The 16,768-nt window shown below is 42.5% G+C and overlaps 1 protein-coding gene across 3 annotated transcripts in view; it reads right to left on the bottom strand.

The window, feature by feature from the left end:
- The window catches only part of GATAD2B (GATA zinc finger domain containing 2B), a 79,421-nt gene extending 63,416 nt beyond the window's left edge, over positions 1 to 16,005 (bottom strand). Inside the window, exons 1-2 of one of the 3 annotated variants that reach the window (XM_089914958.1) lie at positions 15,798 to 16,005; positions 4,920 to 4,978 (exon numbers count right to left, since the gene is read on the bottom strand). The gene's annotated coding sequence lies outside the window, so the exon portion shown is untranslated. The remainder of the gene's footprint in view (positions 1 to 4,919; positions 4,979 to 15,797) is intronic. The other 2 variants (XM_089914948.1, XM_022559778.3) reach the window with 2 other exon arrangements.
- Between the last annotated feature and the right edge of the window lie 763 nt (positions 16,006 to 16,768).

Below are 16,768 nucleotides of genomic sequence, written 5' to 3'. Positions count from 1 at the left end.
ATGAAACAGTCTCCAATGCTCTTTTAATTCCAAAGGAGATGGTAACTTTGAACACATCTCATACCCTTGAATTAGTCAAATTTCCTATCACTGCTTAAGGATGTGTACGAAAACTAAGTTTGTTTCATTTTACTGCTGCCAGTAGGCCATGAATGTGGGATAAAATAAAGAATGTATGTAGGGTGATGGTACCACCAAAGGTAACCCCCTACTCTGGGCAAGTGAAGGCCTACTAAGTTCACTAAACAAAATTTAAATCTATTGAATAAAACGAATCACCTTCACCCTAAAAACAGAGAAATGCGATGAGGAAGAAGATAAATAACTGAACAATGAGCAGAAAACTAGTTGGAAAGGAAATGAGTCGTATAAGGCATTTGGTCTTATTGCCTTAACATCCCCATTCCCTAAAAACCATATAACCCTGCTGATTTAGCAGTGTTTGGCTTTCTGCCTCTGCCTACTGGGAGTTTAACAAGAACTCCAGTAAGGAGTTTCCATGAGAACAGTCAGCTGGGAACTATATATGCTCCTTATTCCTGAAGTCGTCCTGATTTTAAAAGATTGTGGTGACAAGAAATCAACTTGTCAAAACTTTTACATTTAGACTGACAATTGAGAGGTTTGAAGGACATTTCAAAAAAGTAAAATTTGCTTCTAAAATGCATACTCCTCTTCCCAACAACTGGCTACAGTTACATGGCCAATAATCAAAATCCAAAGATATGTGCACTTAAGGAAGGAAATTCTAATAAGGCACAAAAGTGCTTTCAAAGGCACTTGAAGGCAGTACTCATCACTGTCCAGCCACACTACTTCCCTCAAATTTAGATTTAAATTGAGTTGTTTTAGAAACTCTCACAGCCTGTTGGTGTGAATATGTTAAATATAAATACAAATTATTGGAAGATAATTTAGTATCTAACAAAATTTTAAATGTGCATGCCCTCTGGTCTAGTAATTGTATGTCTAGGAATTTTACCTACAGATATACTAAAATGTATAAAGATGTATGTAAGATGTTTCACTGGAACCCTGGTTATGACAGTATTCCCACACACTGGAAACACCCTAAATGTTCCTCAGAGGGGATAGATTAAGTACAAATTAAAATATATGCATACAACGAAATATTGCACAGCCACTAAAACAATGACAAACATTGTATAATACACACACACACACACGAAGAGTACAGCATAATGCTCAACAATTTTTTTTTTTTTTTGCGGTACGCAGGCCTCTCTCTGTTGTGGCCTCTCCCGTTGCAGAGCACAGGCTCCGGACGCACAGGCTCAGCGGCCATGGCTCACGGGCCTAGCCGCTCCGCGGCACGTGGGATTTTCCCGGACCGGGGCACGAACCCGTGTCCCCTGCATCAGCAGTCGGACTCTCAACCACTGCGCCACCAGGGAAGCCCCAATACTCAAGAATTTAAGTGTAACAGTCAAACTTCCTGATTTTATGTCCCAGCTCTTTTACTGACTAGGTATGTGACCTTAGGCAAATCACTTAAGCTCTCTGCGCCTCAGTTTTTTTATCTGTAAAATGGGAATGATGACAGCGTCTACCTTTAGAGTATTGTGAGGATGAAACAAGTTAATTAATGTGAAGTGCTTAAAATAGTGCCTGCACATAGAAAAGCCCAGTAAATGTTAGTTATTACTAAAAGCATATCCAAGGGAATTCCCTGGCGGTCCAATGGTTAGGACTTGGAGCTTTCAGTGCCGTGGACATGGGTTCAATCCCTGGTTGGGGAACTAAGATCCTGCAAGCCACACAGTGCAGCCAGAAAAAACAAAAACAAAGAAACCACATATCCAAGGTATTAAATGGACATGGGCAAACTATTACAATGGCTAAAACTAAAACAACAGAAGTTGGTAAAGACACAGATAGATGGAATAAAGAGAGGTTTTGAAAATAGAATTTTCAGGATTTGGTAAGCTTAACTCACACTCTGACCCAAGTTGTAAAAGGTGCTGATATGTTGTTCCTCCTATGCTGGTTACTTAATTTATAAATACATTGTATCTAGTATTGCAGTTATTTTAATACCTGTCTTCTCTTCTGTACTATGTAACTTCTTGAGGACTGAGGCTGTATCATTTATCTTTACATACTCTACAACACCTATGTGTATGTCTTTTACATAGTAGGTGTACAATAAACACCTAATACCTATGAATGTTCATATGAATATATGAATGGTCAGGCTTTTTCAGTTCCCCACAACCAGCCGATTTAAGTGGTTACAAAGTAAACAGAGCTCCATGGAAAAGAGACCCAAGTTTTCTCTTTAACTGTCATTTTCCTAAACCAAACCAGTCTAGGAGAGAGAAAACCACCTGGGGTCTATACTCCAGGAAATGGAAAAATAACCCTGTTATCACTGATCAGAGCCTAGGATTTTCTGACATAATTTGGGATTTAGGATTACCGATGAAATTACAAAACAGATTTTATGAACTACGTAATCAGCATTCCTACAATAAGTTTAATAACCTAGCAGTACTCGAATTATGTTTACTCAATGCTGACTAAGAGAATAATAGCAATGGAAGTTATTAAAGAGTAAGACCTACAGGCAATAGGAAAGGTATACAGCCATAAAGTCGAATATTCTTTCCCAACGAAGTTCTGGTATCCATGAAAAGATTTTCACCCTTAAAATTTTCATTTTAAGAATAAGTAAATTCTCTACATATAGATTTGAAAAAAATCTCCTATGTTATTAAATGAAAAAAAGCAAGACGTGGAAAACTATGCCATCTTTTGCGTAAAAAGAAAAACTAAAAAAAAATTCACATTTGCTTGCATATATATAAAAAACTCTGAAATGACAGAAAAGAAAGGAATAACAATGATGGGGCTTAAAACTAAGCAGGTGAGGGCTTCCCTGGTGGTGCAGTGGTTGAGAGTCCGCCTGCCGATGCAGGGGACACGGGTTCGTGCCCCGGTCCGGGAAGATCCCACATGCCGCGGAGCGGCTGGGCCCGTGAGCCATGGCCGCTGAGCCTGCACGTCCGGAGCCTGTGCTCCGCAACGGGAGAGGCCACAACAGTGAGAGGTCCACATACAGCAAAAACAAACAAACAAACAAACAAAAAAACTAAGCAGGTGAGAAACAATGATGAAAAACTTTTCACTGTGTATCTTGATTTTTTTAAAAATTTGAACCAAACTTTTAACAATAAATAAAATGTTCCAACCATAACAAACAAATTCATTTACAAGAACGAAAGCTATTTGGAGTAACCTTGTTTCTAATACCATAGAGAAAAATACTGTGATCCAAGGAGCTAGGTGAAATTAAAACTCTCCGTGATAGGAATCAGCTGCCGTATTATAGTAACAGCATCCCATTCAGTTTAGTTTTATACTGTTTGGCCCAAAATAAAAAAGGATGTGAACAGAAAAACCCAGTCTAAAATTCATGTGGCATCTCAAGGGATCCCAAATAGCCAAAACAATCTTGAAAAAGAAGAGGAGTCAGAGGACTTACACCTCCTGACTTCAAAATTTACTACAAAGCTAGAGTAACTGAAACAGTGTGGTACTGGCATAAAGACAGACATACAGATGAATGGAACAGAACAGAGACTCCAGAAATAAAGCCTTGCATATATGGTCAAATGATTATCAACAAGGGTGTCAAGGCCATTCAATGGAGAAGGGACTGTCTTTTCAACAAATGGTGCTGGAAAAACTGGATATCCACATGCCAAACAATAAAACTGGACCCTTACCTTAGAGCATATACAAACATTAACTCAAAATGGATCAAAGACCTAAATGTAAGAACTAAAAGTATAAAACTCTTAGAAGGAAACAGAGGAGGAAAAAGCTTCATGACATTGGAGTTGGCAAAAATTTCTTAATACAACACAAAAAATAGGCAACAAAAGAAAAAGTAAACTGGATCTCATCAAAATTAAAAATTTTGGGGACTTCCCTGGTGGTCCAGTGGTTAAGACTCCGAGCTCCCAATGCAGGGTGCCCAGGTTCGATCCCTGGTGAGGGAACTAGATCCCGCATGCCGCAACTGAAAGATTCCACATGCCGCAACTAAGACCCGGTGCAGCCAAATAAACAATTTTTTAAAAAATTAAAAATTTTTGTGCATCAAAGGACATTATCAACAGAGTAAAAGAATCACCCACAAAATGGGAGAAAACATTTGCAAATCATATATCTGATACAGGATTAATATCTAGTATAAGGAACTCCTACCATTCAACAAGAAAACAAACAACCCAATTAAAAAATGGGCAAGGCCTTGAATAGACACTTCTCCACAGAAGATATACGAATGACCAATAAGCACATAAAAAGATGCTCAAAATCACTAATCATTAGAGAAATGCAAATCAAAACAATGAGATACCACTCCATAGCAATTAGGATGGCTTTTATAAAAACAAAAATTAAAAAAAAAAAGAAAGAAAATAGCCAAGTGTTGGTAATAAGAACATAGAGAAATTGGAATCCTCGTACACTGCTGATGGGAATGTAAATGATACAGTCACTGTAGAAAACAGTATGACAGTTCCTCAAAAAATTAAACATAGAATTGCCATATGATCCAGCAATTCCAATTCTGGGTATACACCCAAAAGAATTGAAAGCAGGGACTCAAACAGATGTCTGTACACTCATGTTCACCGCAGCATCATACACAATAGCCAAAAGGTGGAAGCAACCGAAATGTCCGTTGACAGATGAACAAATAAACAAAACGTGGTAAAGTGTGTGTATACACACACACACACACACACACACATATATATAATGGAATATTAGCCTTAAAAAGGAATGAAATTCTGACACATGCTACAACATGGATGAACCTTGAAGGCATTATGCTAAAATGAAATGAGCCAAACACAAAAGGACAAAAATTGTATGATTCTACTTACGTGAAGTCCTTAGAGTAGTCAAATTTACAGAGACAAAGTAGAATAGTGGTTGCCAGGGGCTAAGGGGAGGAATAACAGGGAATTATTTTTTAATGGGTACAGAGTTACTATTTGCCAGGCAGAGAGAAGTTAAAGGTCTTACAACTAGTAAGCAGCAAAGTAGAAATTTGAACCTAGGACTTTCCAACTGCAGAGCTATACTTTTAAAAGTGACCAAAACTTATTCTAGTTTAACCAAAGAAGGAAAGATTTCAACTAATTATGTAAAAATACCCCCAAGATTAGTATCAATACTAGACTATTTTCTCATATCCAGACACCAGAATTAAATGTATGCACAACACCAAGAATGCTTGGTTCTGAAGGAGAACAAGAGAGAGTGCAAAGTTTTTCAGAATAACCAGCAAAACCTAACGTGACACTCTAGGCAACACATGAAAGATGCGCTAAGCAGCCCCAGTAACAACAAAATTAAAATGACCACTTTCAAAGGCTTCTTCAGATAATTCTTAAAGCTATAAAACAATGAGTAAAAATCTCACTGTTCTCCTCCAATACACCTCTGCACCATAAAAGTGCCCCTTATACAGTCATCTTCACACTCTCAACCAAAGTGAATCTAGAAGACAGCAAAGAAGTCACACATAACTAGAGACACTTCTAAGTTTTAATTTTTGATACAACTTTATCATATTGTATTTACTCCCTCCTGTGAATATTATCAGGTATTCAGCCAGCCAGAATAGAAGGTTTAATCTGGAAATAGAAACTGCTCAGATTCTAACCTTGGTTATACTCTTCTGTGACATCTACCACTGTCTTTGACAAAACTGGGAACCTACAATTTAATACCAGATATATATCAAGGCTTCGGTAGTATGAATGCAACAGTCAAAACAGTTCATTACAGATGGTACCCCTTCGTGTATAATAATTTATTAAATCTCAAAAAAAAAATTTTACACCACTATTTAAGCTAGAGACATCTTATTCCCTTGAACCCTCAAGGGTTTTCAAAGTTGCACTTGCTATTTTTAAGATGTCTCTGTCCACTGCAAGCACAGCTGTAAAAGATCCTTTTCCAGTCACCCATACTCCTTGAAAGCTTTCAGTTCAATATTAATGCATTATACAGAACTCAACTGGGAAATAGCTCTCCAAGCAGAAGGTGAAGAGTTAAAAATGGAGGCTAATGAAAACTTAAGACTGAATCCTAGTGCAGTAAGAGACCCATATTCTGGGCTTCCCTGGTGGCGCAGTGGTTCAGAATCCGCCTGCCAACGCAGGGAACACGGGTTGGAGACCTGGTCCAGGAAGATCCCACATGCCGCAGAGCAACTAAGCCCGTGCGCCATAACTACTGAGCCTGCGCTCTACAGCCCGCAAGCCACAACTACTGAAGCCCGCGTGCCTAGAGCCCGTGCTCCGCAACGAGAAGCCACTGAAATGAGAAGCCCGCACACTGCAACGAAGAGTAGCCCCTGCTCGCTGCAACTAGAGAAAGCCCGCGCGCAGCAACGAAGACCCAACGCAGTCAAAATTAATAAATAAATAAAATTAATAAATTTATATATTAAAAAAAGAGAGACCCATATTCTAGTTTCCATTCACTTGGCAGAAAATATCTGGATTTAATATACTCTTAAGAAAGCAAAACTTTCAAATTCACAATGCACTCAGACAAGGAACTCAGCAAGCATTCTTTACTAATTGAATTATAAAATGAGAAAAGAAGAGCATTAGAGTAACACAATAATTATCCATGGACACTACTACATGAGAAGAGTGTCATGCTACTCACATCAGATTTCCATAGAATCTAATATAGGGTCTTCTAGCCAACCTCTCCAGGGCAGTAACAATACACATGACCAACTGCTTCAATCCATTTGATAGCAACAATCAATCTAGCCATATAAATGTTAAAGAGTGGTTAGAAAAGTGCCCCTCCCTCCAAAAGATGTTATCCTCTTGGGGAAATATTTTCAACGTTTTTCACTGGTAGCTCAACCTATTTAGTGGTGCACACCATTCAGGTAACCTTTATGCCTTTAAAGAACATAGGACAAATTTCTCAACGTTTTGTTTTAATTTCAAGACTAATGTATCATCTTTAAAGGACTGAAAAAAATCAAAGGTATTGTTCCTTCTTGCCTCTGATCCCCAGGTCTGTCTGCATGACTCACAGAAGAGAAAGAATGGGGGGCTTTACAGATTTCTTAGTGTGATACTACCATCTTTACAGAAAGGAAGGGTTTCTTGCTCCTGGCTCAAGGGATTCTGCTCACTCACAAAGCTGAAACCTTACTCTCCTGCTTCCTAGAACATTAGATGAAAGAAGGTGGGGGCAGCAGCTCAGTAACAGTTATCCTCCTGAGAACTCATTGAAGGTGAGGGCCAAGCTGGATGAGCTGTGCCATTTGCCTTAGAAGATTCATAAGGAAAAAAACTGCAGCCCCCGCACCAGTGAAGTTTCTAAAATATACCTAGTCTAAGGCCACCATACTAGTTCTCTGAAAAACCAGCACACTAAAGCAGTCAATTCCCTCATTCAAGAGTGACAACCCTTAAAAAATAACAACAACAACAACAACCCATGAAGAACTACAGGGAAGCAGAATATCAAGGTGCAGTACTGTCTTCTCGAAGAGATGCTCTTTCATGGTCAAATAATTTCCAGAAGCTTTGCGTCCTTTAGCCATTCTTTTACCACTCCTAATACACAATGTATATTTAGACACGCAAGGCTCTGGGACATTATGTTGTAAAGAAATCTGCCTTAACGCAGAATTTTTCAAAACCCTATTTGACATTATATTTTCATGTAAGACCTATTAATATTGAGGATAACTATCTTTCTTTTGTTTGTTTTGTTTTTGTAAAGGCAAAACAAAACTCTGTAAGAAGCGTTAGGAGAATGGTAAGATCACAACTTTTGGAGTCAGGCAGAGTTGTTCAAATACTGGATTCACCACTTTTATGAATTTTTGAGATTCTAGCAAAATGGCAACCTCCCTGGGAATTGAGTTTTCTCATCTGTAAAGTGATCATAATATCTCCCTCACAGAGTTACTGTAAGAATTTAAATAGCATAAAGCCTTACACAAAGAAAGTGCTCAACAAATGAGTTTATATTTACATTTTAAAAATTCCCTTCAGGGACTTCCCTGGTGGCGCAGTGGTTAAGAATCTGCCTGCCAATGCAGGGGACACGGTTCGAGCCCTGGTCCAGGAAGATCTCACATGCCGCGGAGCAACTAAGCCCATGAGCCACAACTACTGAGCTTGAGCTCTAGAGCCCACGAGCCACAACTACTGAGCCTGTGTGCCACAACTACTGAAGCCGGCACGCCTAGGGCCCGTGCTCTGCAACAAGAGAAGCCACCGCGATGAGAAGCCCATGCACTGCAACGAACAGTAGCACCTGCTCGCTGCAACCAGAGAAAGCCCCCATGCAACAAACACCCAACGCAGCCAAAAATAAATTAAATAAATAAATAATTTTTAAAATTCCCTTCAAGTTCCAAAAGTTTCAAAAATGTAATTTTTTAAAATCTGAGGGAAAAATTACAGAATCCATGACTGAAATACTCCCTGAGAAGTGTAATTTCTCAGGATTTTGCAAACTTTTTAATCCACTGGACTGAGAAAGCCTTTAAATTTGCCACATTTAAGATGATATAGGGGGACTTCCCTGGTGGCACAGTGCATAAGACTCTGCACTCCCAATGCAGGATGCCCAGGTTCAATCTCTGGTCAGGGAACTATAGCCCACATGCATGCCGCAACTGAGAGTTCAAGTGCCATAACTAAGGAGCTGGCGAGCTGCAACTAAGGAGACTGCCTGCCACAACTACGACCTGGTGCAACCAAATAAATAGTATTTTAAAAAAAAAAAAGAATGATATACAGGAACACACTACACCTACTGATAAAAATGGATATGAACAGAACACATGTTGTAGAATAGTATTTATGGTTTCAGTGATAAAAAGGGCCTTACATGAATATAAACAAGAAAAAATGAGTTGTGAGAAAAGCTCAGCTTGTGTCAGTACATAATAACTAACAACTGTACAGTGTTTTAGCTTATAAAACATCTTTACATGCATAATCTCATTTGACTGACAAAGAGACCTAGTTAAACAGATAAAGCAGCTACTGATCCTCATTTCTACGCTGAGAAAACTATGGCTTGGAGACTTCAAGTGACTCAACCAAGGTCACACAGATGATAAAAAGAACCAAGACTCCAAACTTGTTCTTCTGCTCCCAGAACATAACAAATAGGGCATCTTCTAAATGTACGCAGCATTTTCTCAACCCACAGAATTATTCATATTTTAAAATACTTTTTGGGTGACAGGCACCATGCTAGGCACTGGAGACACAAAAGTAAAAAGACATGCTATCTCTTTATTTCAGAATGTTGTCAGACCACTGGGGGGAGACAAGCAATATTTATAAATCACAGTGAGATCAAAGAAGAAAGCATATCTAAGTCTCTTTGGGCAAGTCAAGGAAGGCTTCCCAGAGACAGCAGCATTTGAGATGAAATTTGGTAGCTGATCTGGGAGCTAAAAGAACTGTATTTGGAGGACTTCCCTGGTGGCACAGTGGTTGGGAGTCAGCCCGCCAATGCAGGGGACATGGGTTTGAGCCCTGGTCCAGGAAGATCCCACATGCCACAGAGCAACTAAGCCCGTGCACCACAGCTGCTGAGCCTGCTCTCTAGAGCGTGCAAGCCACAACTACTGAGCCCGTGTGCCAAGAGCCCATGCTCTGCAACAATAGAAGCCGCCGCAATGAGCAACCCACACACCGCAACGAAGAGTAGCCCCTGCTCACCGCAACTAGAGAAAGCCCGCACACAGCGATGAAGACCCAACGCAGCCAAAAATTAATTAATTAAAAAAAAAAAGAATAAAAGAACTGTATTTGCTCATGTATAAACTGTAAAGGGAGAAAAGTAGGGCTGGATAGAAAAACAAAGGTCAAGATTTACAAAGGGGCTTTGATATTATGCAGAGTACCTTTAAATGATCGGAAACTATTGAATACCTTTGAGAAGGCCAAGTAGAATAATCAGATCTCCATTAGACTATTTTGAAGAGAATATGATTGAGAGTTTAAAAGGAAACGACTAAAAACAAACAGAACTGTAAGAGATCATGGCAATATTCCAAATAAGAGTTGCTGTGGTCCTGAATTAGGAGACCCGCAATGGAGATACAGAAAAAAGGTATAGATTCAGAAATATTTGGAAAGTAATGGATAAGGGAGAGAGAGAGAATTGACAATGATGCTCTCATTTCTGGCTTAGGTGACTCAATGAATCACAAAATGGGAATAGATGATGAAAATGCTGAGCTTGAGGTACCAATGGAATACAGAGATGGATATGTCTAGCACAAAGTAGACAACTGGAAACAGAGGGCTGGAGTTTAGGAGATGTGATAATATATGTGAATACATATGAAGATTTTTTTCCATAATCAAGTGTTATTTACCATTTCAATGGGAAGGCAATCATTTTATCATCATTATTTGTATAATGCTTCAAAGTTCCAAAAACATTTTAATATCCTGTATCATACCACATTTCATAGTTTTGTTATAAACAAATACGAGGTTAGGAAAAGTTATTATTATTCCTATTTGATCAAGAAATAGTTATTGAGTATTAACTATATGCCAAACACTGCACTAGGCATTAAACAAAACACCAAAGTAAATCCATGCTTTCATAGACCTTCCATCATACCAGGGGAATCAATAAGCAATAAATGTAACAAATAAGTGTGTTAGAAAGCTGTAAGTGCTATATGAAAAAGAAAGAACAGAGAAGGATTACAAGTGAGGGGTGGAAGCTAAAGGTGAAATTTTAAATAGGGGTAGTCTCATTGAAATAAAGTCTCATTGAAAAGGTGACATTTAAACAAAGGCTTGATTGAAAAAGGTAAGAAAATTAGTCATTTGTATTATCTCTGTGGGAAAAACTAGTTATTTCCCACTAGAGGGAATAACTAGTGCAAAGGTCCTGAGATAGAGTGTGGCTAATGCACTTAAGGAACAAGTCAATGTGGCTGGAATGGAGTGAGCAAAAGGGAGGATGACAGGAGATCAAAAAGAAAGAATAGGGAGAGGCAGATCATGTAAGACCTTAGAGCCCAAGGTAAAGACTGGCTTTTACTGTGCAAGAAACGGGAGTTCAAAAATTTGGAGGCTTGGGAATTCCCTGGCGGTCTGGTGGTTAGGACTCCGTGCTTTCACTGCTGAGGGCCTGGGTTCGATCCCACAAGCCACGCGGCCAAAAAAAAAAAAAAAATTTAGGAGGTTTACCCAAAATCCTGTATCAAATAAATGGTAAAGCTAGGATTTGACCCGGGATTTCTAGACTCTCTACGCTTGTGTTCTGCTATTCCAATTTGCCACTTATTAGCCCACAAACTCCCTCCAAGGAAGTCTGAATTTAAATATCCTCAAGAAGCTAACTTTATAACTACCTTCTAGGTTAGAGATGCACAACCTCTCCAATTAACATTTCTAATCCCTCACAACCATAATGAGAATTTACTAATCCTAAAGTCTAATCTAAATCCTAATATCCAGCCTATTTTTTGGGTAGATTACAAACTCCACCTTCCCCATAAATGAGACAAGATCAAGAAAGCTTTATTAGGAGGCTTAAAGCATGACTTTCAGGTTCAAGTAACGATAACCTGAATTACTTTTAAAAATGTATACTAGCCAGATGTGAAAAAAAAAACAAGAGAATGGCTCAGGAATGCCAAAGTATTGTCATTTTCCTTAATAGTTTACTGTTAGTATTAATAACAACTAAGTTCACATGTAGTCAAAGAAGCTTCTGCAATTATTATGACTCTTTGAGGTCTGGGATTTGACCATTTCATACCTCAAAATTAACAAAATATGTGTCCTCATTCATCTGTTGCTTTTGGTACAAGCCAGAACTCTTGATAGCGTCTTGCCGGTTGATGGCAACTTACGGCAAACACCAGAGGATTGTGAGGGAGACATCAAACATTACTGAGATACCATCTAGAAGTATATCAGACTGGTTAAGCCCTTAATGACCCTGGGTCACTCCTTTCCTACTGAATAAACTCAAACCGTATAGGGATATTTCATATATCCATAAAAGAGAAGGTAAAAGATGGAACATGAAGAAGGAGCACTTCAAATCAAATCTACTCTTCAGAGGCTTTCATCACTACTACGCAAATATAGAAGGCTCTCTGCTTCATGGACTCTGGAGCCACCAAAATCCCCAACCAGTACCTACAGAAAAAACATCACAGGGATTACTGAAGATAAACTATATGGCTAATAGACGCTTCCCCCCACCAAAGCCAGTTCTTTTCAACAGAAGCTGAACTTCCTTATGTATCCAATTCCCAGGATTGCTTGCTTAGCCAATGCAAGAGAACTGCAACTTCGTGTGGCACTGCCTGATAGGCTGGATTTTTCCTGAGCAAGAGGTGAACAGCTTTATGCCAGGACTAGATTTATAGTCAATCTGACTGTGTGTCTTTTTTTTCTTCCCCTCTAAACTGACTCAGAAAATGCCTGGCTATTGTGCCTTAATATGTAATGAAGCAGAGCTTTAAGTACTGCAAGTGGTCTGGAGAAGAAAGTCCTTCAGTTCCAGTATGGCTCAAATCATGACTTCTCTAGCAATTGTTTTAATCAACCAAAGCTGGTTTGGCTTTTCTCAATGAACTAAATGAGCATCCTGAGCTGAGTGCAGAGGGGCTACTTGTCAGCATGACTCCCAATGAGGTGGCTAACATGGAATAAGCTCCAGAGTCTAGAAACCAGGACAGTACAGCTGCTGTTCCCATAAATATGCACCTTCAGCTTGATGGGTGGGGGAGGTAAGGAAGGAAGGAAAAATCAGTAAATTGAAACAAGAGGGACATCCCTGGTGGCACGTTAAGAAGCCGCCTGCCAATGCAGGGAACACGGGTTCGAGCCCTGGTCCAGGAAGATCCCACATGTCTTGCAGCAACTACACCCGTGCGCCACAACTACTGAGCCTGCGCTCTAGAGCCCACGACCCACAACTACTGAGCCCACGAGCCACAACTACTGAAGCCCACATGCCTAGAGCCTGTGCTCCGCAACAAGAGAAGCCACCGCAATGAGAAGCCTGCGCACTGCAACGAAGAGTAGCCCTGGCTCTCTGCAACTAGAGAAAGCCCTTGCACAGCAAGGAAGACTCAACATAGCCAAAAATAAATAAATTAAATTAAATTAAAATAACAACAGGCCTAGTTTACATACAACATACGAGACAACGCTTAATCCAGAGGTCCCAGCAGAAGATTAGGATACTATTATTGACACACTGACTCTTCTTCCACACTGCTGTTCTCTAAACAAAACCCAACCTGGAGATCTGGGTGGGGGTGGGGGGAAGGTGGGGGCGGTGGGTGGTAAGGAGAGACATTAGTCCAAAAAAGGGGAGGCAGGCAGCACACCGACTTTTGAATGTACTTTAAGACTGAAATTCAGAACAGAATTCTCACGTTTCCCTTCCCCACCACCCTACGGCCTTACGCTAAAAACGGCAGTAAAAGTTACTGCCATAACTTACATCTGAAGTGCTGATCAGGGAACCTGGTTAACGTTGTTCCTAGACAAGTATTTGAATGTAGCCTCTATTCAGACCCTACTGGGACTGCCTCTAAACAGGAAGTTAACAGACATCACACATAGGCAGGGAAGGCAAACCACAGTGTCAAAAAGATGGATTCTGCTGTCAGCTACTCATCACTCTCACCTCATCAAAAGTGTTCTCAAGTCAGGAATAGGCAGGACAAAAGCCCATAAGCCTCACCTCTTCTCAAACTGGGTCACTCAGCCTAAAGGTTCAGCCTTCTGGTTCCTGCTAATTAATACTTATCTGCTTCATTCCTTACCATGATGTGATGACTACCACTGCCACTAGACTAAAAAACTACATTCCTCTTAAAACGGAACACAGTACTACCAGATCAGTACTCCCATTAACTCGTTATTTATACAGCCCATCTGCTTAAAAAGCCCAAGGAAAGACTCTTCTTGACCCAGCCCATTCCAAAACAGTCAGAGACTGAATATCAGTCACAAAAAAGCAGCACCATTTCCAACAGGTGTGGGCCTTCCCTCAAAATATATTGAGCCTGTCCAAAGCACCACCTTTACCAGCTCCAACAGTAGCCTCTTTCCCAACCAAGCACCAACAGAAATGCTACTACAGGACAATACTCTACCGAGACTGCTCCAACACCAAAAATATGAATCCAAATGGTTATCTCAAGGAAGAGTTTAAATCAGTGTATCAAAGAAGGAGCAGTAGAGTTAGCACTAAACTCCCAAATAGGATAATCTCCAACATACAGACAACAACATATAGACAGCCCGCTGCTGCAAGAAAACAACCAGAAGTCATCTGTACTGGGACGGGGACTGGATGGCTGGAGACCACAGGTGAGAGAGAGAGAGACTTCTTTTCACTTTGTATCACATACATGCATTGTCTTTTTTAAAAATAATTTTGAGAGAAAAATGTTTTAAAAACTCAAAAGCATCAGCTCTTCTCCCAACACAGATCTGCTAAACCGGCTTTTACTCCAGCTGCTGCAAGTTCAAATCTCTTTCAGTCTGGCCTGAAAGCACTACTCTTTTCCTTTGCTGAAACACACTACGTTAAGCATCTCCCTGCTCTCTTAACACGCACACAAAAGCCCTCTAAATAATCATTTATCAGAAATGAGAAAACTGGTTCTCGGAAGGCTACCTGATTCTCCAGATGACAGCAGCAGAAAAGGCTGATAGCTAGCTCAGTTAGCATCCACATGCCACCCACCCACCATCAATGCCTCCATCTCCACTTCAGGGCCAGCCCTATGAACACCTTGTGTGTGGAGGGAAGTTGATGCTAGGGAAGAATCCAAAGAGGCTACCATACCTTTATGACGGGGGAAAGTGCCTGGGCCGGCGAATGGCACCGAAAGCTCTGCACTCATAGGAGTGGCTAGCTCCTTAGAGCAGGGAGGCAAAAAGTACTCTAAGTCCGGATTTGGTTTAGTAAAAGGTAAGTTCTAGTTCCATCGACCCTCAGGCACTGAACTGGGATACAGATCCAGTGGGTCCCAGAAGCCCGGCTGAAGAAAGGGGTAGTTTAGTCCCTACAGAAGACAAGTACCCACACAGGCTTAGACAATTCCCTTCTAAGGGAGGACGAGGGAACGGTGGACGATGAAATAAAGGAGTAAGGTTCTGCGTTCCAGATCCCTTCGCCTTAAGAAAGGTAATCATCCCGTGCTTCCTTCACCCTTAAGGATCCCCCATTTGTCCCAACCGCCAGCAAACACAAGACTGAGAGCAGGGAGCGGCCCCCGCACCCTGAGGGCACCACTGGGGGTGGAGAGAGTTAAGGGGGGGCGCGCTAGAGAGGAAGGAGGGGAGCATGGCGGGCCTGAGGCAGTGAGTGAAAGCGGGGAAGGCGGGGGAAACGGGGCGCGAGGGAGGGGAGAAAGAGTAAAAGGAGAAGAAATGAAGGGACACGAGCTGGGGGCGCGCGAGGCCGAAGTGAAAGACCGGGTCGCGCGCGCGGAGCGGGGGGAGGGGATGAGGTGAAGGGGGAGCGCGAGGCGGGGGCGCGCGGTGCCGGGGTGGGGGGAGGGGGACGCAAGGCGGGGGCGCGCGGGCGGGCGTCGGCTCGCGGGCGCTTCCCCTCCCCCCGCCCCTCCACCTTTCCCTTCCCCCACCTCCGCCACCACCGCCTCCTCCCAGCCTCCCTCCCTTCCTCGCTCCTCACCGCCCCCGGGCGGGCGGGCGGCCAGGCTGGCCTAGGCCAAAGCTCCTCACCTGGCGGTGGCGGTGTAACTCCCGGCTAGCTCGCCTCCCCAGGCGGCGGCGGCGGCGTCGAAAAAGGAAGAGGCGACGGCACAGTAGGTTCCGGACCCCGCTGACGGGACCGGGGGCGGGGGTGGGAGAGGGGGGCGGGCCGGACCCGGGCGGGCGGGCGGAGCAGACACTGCGGTACAGACGGGGGCAGCGGCGGCGGCGGCGGCTGCACCGGCGGCGGCGGCACCACACAAACAAGGACGCTGATTGGGCAGCTGCCAAGCGCCTCGACTCCGCCTTTCCCACACGCCACGACGCCCATTGGGCGACCTGAGCCGGCCTCCCCGCCCTCCTCTTCTCGGCCATACCAATAGGAGACAGGATGCCGGGGCTACACCCCACCCTTGAAGAGTGAGTGGCTGGAGAAGTGATGATTGGCGTACCTAAGACCCAATCGTAAACGGAGGAGGGGGATGGTCTAGCGGGGGCGCGTTAATGGGTACCTCGGCCAGTCCCAGACACATCCGGGTCTTCAGCAGCCCATTAAGTGTCGGGGGTCAAAAAATCGCTTCAGGCTGCAACTTTACCTTAGAGACGTTTTGGTCCCCAGGCAGCCGCCGTACCCCAGTATCCCAAAACCGGGATTCCCCTTTGGCCTGTTCTCATTCTTCCAATTCTAAAGATGGAGACTGGCGAACGGCGCTGGGCTCTGTGTTGGATGGTGTTTCATCCCGACAGAATCCAGAAATTTCACGATAGAAGTAGCTTGAGGCGCTCAGGCCTTGCAGTCTATTTGGGGCGTGGCCTGTCTCCATCTGCCAAAGGCCTTGAGCTTCCTGGTGTTCATTGTATCCCAGCATGGTCCTGTCGTGACTGAACCACGACAGGAGAAAAAAAGGCAGCTAGCCAAATTGCTGAGAAATTACGCCGTGCAGAGCCCTCGCAGTTCCTCTCGGGATCTCTTGGTCTGGTCAGGTTCACAGTGAGGGAAA

Source organism: Delphinapterus leucas, chromosome 1, assembly GCF_059928025.1.
Source record: "Delphinapterus leucas isolate spDelLeu-1000000601 "Yukka" chromosome 1, BTC_Dleu_Yukka2, whole genome shotgun sequence".
NCBI classification, from domain to species: domain Eukaryota; kingdom Metazoa; phylum Chordata; class Mammalia; order Artiodactyla; family Monodontidae; genus Delphinapterus; species Delphinapterus leucas.
This window is presented reverse-complemented; position numbering and strand designations above follow the sequence as displayed.